Here is a 5,044-nt window from a genome sequence, read left to right on the forward strand (position 1 = left end):
CGATTCCTTCCAAAGTTGGAACTAGAAGTACCATTTGAACCAGCTATTCCATTACTAGGTATATATCCCAAAGAAATGAGAGCCATGACAAGAACAGATACATGCACACTCATGTTTATTGCAGCACTATTTACAACAACCAAAAGGTGGAAACAACCTAGGTGTCCATCAACTGAGGAATGGATAACATACACACAATGAAATACTATGCAATGTTAAAGAATATTGTAGAATCTGCAAAACACGGCATAATGTGAATGAACTTGGAGGACATTATGCTGAGTGAAATAATTCAATCACAATAGGACAAATATTGTATTAGTCCGTTATTGTAAAAGTCAAGGAAAGGTTTATCTATGGAAGAACATTTTCTTTGTTGGTTACCAGGGGTGGGAGGTGAGGGAAGGGAAAACTGTTAGATAGATGGAGATTAGTATTGATTTCAGTGAAGTGAAGAGAAATGTACCAAATATGAGTGATCAGTATGGTGGCATTGAGGAAGAGAAAGACATAGAGAGGTATGTGAGAGGTCCAGCAACAAAGATGAACCCTTTTGCACATATATTACTGTGTTGTCAGTGAAGGCAAACATGGGTATATGGTTGGATAGATGGGTGGACAGGCTGAACTATTAAGTATGTCTATGAAACAGGGAATGTACTCAAGAACATGTTTAGGGTTGGCAGACAATGGTCCTATAAGTTTGTGGGTATGATCTGAATTCCCAAGTGTATAGTAGAGCTGACAATGGGCAAGGTTGTAGTCAATGCTTGGTCATAGCCACCAACCCAGAGGGACTGAGTAGTTGATCCTGTGGGCTCGGAAGCATAATCACTGGGGACATCAAGCTCACTTGGCATAACATACTACATAAAACATTGTTCCACCTCCTACTGTGGCAAGTAGTGACTGGGATCTTAAAAGCTTGCAAGCTGCCATCTAGATGCAACAATGGGTCTCTCCTTGTCCAGAGCAATGAAGAATGAAGAAAAAAAAAAAAAAATTATGGAAACAATTAGTCCTAGCAACTGTTACACCATCCTATCTGCATCCTATATGACTATGAGACCAGAAGAACTAGATGGTGCATGGCTACTACTGTCAGCCACTTGGAAGGGGATCTATGTAGAAGATCCTGGATAGAGAGGAGAACAATGTGAAACAAAACTAAAAATCATTTGGAGAAAAAAAAAAAAAAGAAAGCGGGACCAGTTTTGCTGGTCTGATAGAGGTTGGTTGAACCACCGAGACTATGGTCCCTAGCTGCCTTTCAGGACTGGAATTGAATGCATGCTTCTGGCTTCCAGCCAAACAATAGACAGGCATATGAGTTGAACATTTACCTGAGGTAGATACACTCCTTGTAGAGAAGAATCATGGGAGAAAGAAGGGCTGCTTATGCACAGGGAGAGAGCTCTGGGGGCAGGAGTGCATGGAGGGATGGACACAGGGAAGAGGTAACTATCAGGAGGAAGCATGAGGGGAGATACTGCATTGAGGTAAATTGTGGTCAATGTCATGAGACAAAGTGTATGTGAACTGCTGTTTGGAAAGTGAATTTACTCTGTAAATTTTCACCCAAATCACAATTTAAAAAAAAAAAAAAAGAATTCACTCCAAGGTAACCACAGAGAAAATTAACAACCTCCCTAAGAAAACACAGAAAGAAGGAAAGCACATGGGCTTAGTAAGCACAAAATAATCAATAAAGAAGAAAAGAGAGGAAACACTTGACAACAAAATTAACTCAGCACAGAAAAGTATATGGACCAAAGAAATTCCAACACCATGATAAAAACACAAAATAGAGTGATAGCAACCAATTCATACTGTCACTAACTACTCAATATGAATGGGCTAAATGCACCAGTTAAGAGAAAGAGAGTGACAGACTGGATAAGAAAAGAAGACTCATCGATATGTTTCCTACAAGAGACCTACCTTAGACAAAAAGATAAAAACAAATTAACAGATAATGGGTGGGAAAAAATATATCAAGCCAACAGTAACCAAAAAAGAGCGGAAGTGGCAATATTAATTTCTGATAAAACAGACTTAAAGGTGAAAAACAGCATAAGAAAAAAAAAAAAGGTCACTACATTATGCTGAATGGGTCAATTGGCCATGAAGACATTACTATAATAAATATCTATGCACCCAATGAAAGTGCTCCAAAATATGTGAAGTGAATATTAATTGAATTGAAAGGGAAAATAGACCACTCTACAATAATAGTAGAAGATTTTACCACACCACTTTCAAGGAGGGGCCAATCAACTAGATCAAAAAAAAAAAAAAAAAAAAACCTCAACAAAGATATAGAAAAACTCAACAACATAATCAACCAACTTGACCTCGTAGACATATACAGAGCACTCCACCCAACAGAAGCACAATTCTCATTCTTCTCCAGTGCACACGGATCATTCTCCAGAATAGGTCATATGTTAGGACATAAAAGAAACCTTAATTAATTGAAAAACATTGAGATTATCTTCTCAGACGCAATGCTATAAAATTGTTGTTGTTGTTGTTATGTGCCCTTGAGTAGGACCTGACTCATAGCAACCCCTCCTTTGGTTTCAGAGGCAGTATCACTAGGGAAGTTGATTGCCCCATCTTCCTTCCGAGGAGTGGCTGGTGGGTTTGAACCACCAGCCTTCTGGTTAGCAGTCAAGTGCCTTAGGAACTATGCTACCAAAGCTCCCTAAACCTCCCAAGTTACTGGATGGGACTCTTAGAAGGCTGAGTCGAGAAAGAGATGGCCCAGCTATTGTGTGGGCTTGAACTGACAGCATTGTGTGTGCCAGGTGACTGCCTTTGGCCTGAGGAAGATCAAGGAAAAAACATCAAACATGTGGAAGCTGAGTAGTACACGGCTCAAAAGCTACTAGGTAATAGAAGAAATAAAGAGTGAAAAAAAAAAAAAAATTTCTAGAAAGGAATGAGAATGTTTTACCAAAACCTTATGGGACACAGTGAAAGCAGTACTCAGAGGTTAATTAATAGCAATAAATGCACATATCAAAAAAGAGGAAAGACACAAAATCAACACTCTAACTCAACAATTCCAACAATTAGAAAAAGAACAATGAAAGAATCCTACAGTATCCAGAAGTAAGGAAATAATAAAGATCGGAGCAGAAATAAACAAAACAGAGAACAAACAAACAAACAAACCAAAACAGAGAAAAATCAACAAAAAGAAAAGCTGATTCTTCAAAAAGATAAACAAAATTGACAAACCATTGGTAAATCAACAAAAAGAAAAGCTGATTCTTCAAAAAGATAAACAAAATTGACAAACCATTGGTAAATCTAACAAAAAGAGAAGATGCAAATAACCAGAAAAATAAACAAAATAAACATCACAATAGAACCAATTGAAATAAAAATGATACTGATAGAATATTATGAAGAACAGTACTGCAACAGATTCAAGAACCTAGAAGAGATGGACAAGATTCTAGAAACACAAGACCTACGAAAAATATTCAAGTCGGAGATAGAATACTTGAGCAGATGCATAACAAAGGATGAAATTGAACGGGTCATAAAATAAATTTCCCACAAGAAAAAGTCCTGTCCCTGATGGCTTCACTGGAGAATTTTACCAAACATTCAGGGAAGAGTTGACACTTACACTACTCAAGCTATTCTAGAAAATAGAAAAAGACAGAATATTCCCAAACTCATTTTATGAAGCAAGCATAACCCTATTCCAAAACCAGGGAATACATCCTGACCAAGTGGGAGTCATACCTGGTATGCAAGTATGGTTCAACATCAATAAAACAATCAATGTAATCCACTACATAAACAAAACAAAAGAAAATAACCATATGATCATATCCATAGACTTAGAAAAAGCATTTGATAAAATCCAACAACTGGTCCTGTTCAGAACTCTTAGCAAAATAAGAATAGAAAGGGAATTCCTCAACATAATAAAGGGCATATATGCAAAGCCAACAGTCAACATTATTATTACTGGAGAAAGACTCAAAGCATTCCTTTTATGAATGGGAACCAGACAAAGATGCCTTCTATCATCACTCTTATTTAATATTGTACTGGACATCCTAGCCAGGACAATAAGGCAAGAAAGAGAAATAAAGGGCATCCGAATTGGCAAAGAGGAAGGAAAACTATCCCTATTTGCTGATGATATAATCCTATACATAGATAACCCAAAAGACTCAGCAAAAAACTCCTGGAACTAATAGACAGGTTCAGCAAAGTGGCAGGATACAATGTCAACATATAAAAGTCATTTGGATTCCTCTACTCTAACAAAAAGACCTCTGAAAAGAAATAAGAGAAATAATAACATTTAAAATAACTACTAAAATGATAAAATATCTAGAAATAAATCTTACCAGAGGCAAAAAGACCTATACAAAGAAAACTATAAAGCACTACTACAAGAAATCTACATAAATGAAAGAAGTTGCCTTATTCATGGATAGGAAGAATGAATATTGTAAAAATGTCAATGCTACTCAAAGCAATCTATACATTTATTGCAATCTCAATCCAGATACCAACAACAATTTTTAAAGACATTGAAAAGCCAATTACTGACTTCAAATGGAAAGGAAAGAGATCTTAGATAAGCAGAGGACTACTGAAAAAGGAAGAGGCCATCACTTCTCAAAGAATTGGCCAGGGAAAACCTCATGAATAGCAGAGAAACACTCTCTGATACATTCATTACTGGACAACTTTATGAATAGCCTGAAACATCATCCAATACAGTGCAGGAAGAAGAGCCCTTTAAGTCTAAAGTCACTCAAAATATGACTGGGAAAGAGCTGCCTCATCAGAGTAGAACAAACTTTCATGATATGGATAAGGTAAAGCTTTGAGAACCTCCATTTGCTGATGTGGCACAACTCAAATTGAGGAGAAACATCTGCAAGCATCCATTAATAACTAGAACATGGAATGTTTGAAGTATGAATTTAGGAAAATTGGAAGTTGTAAAAAATGAAATGGAATGCAAAAAGATTGATATCCTAGGCATTAGTGAGCTGAAATGGAC

The sequence above is a fragment of the Orycteropus afer genome, unplaced genomic scaffold (genome assembly GCF_000298275.1).
Source record: "Orycteropus afer afer isolate SDZICR_OR568_19922 unplaced genomic scaffold, OryAfe1.0 scaffold00200, whole genome shotgun sequence".
Taxonomy (NCBI): domain Eukaryota; kingdom Metazoa; phylum Chordata; class Mammalia; order Tubulidentata; family Orycteropodidae; genus Orycteropus; species Orycteropus afer.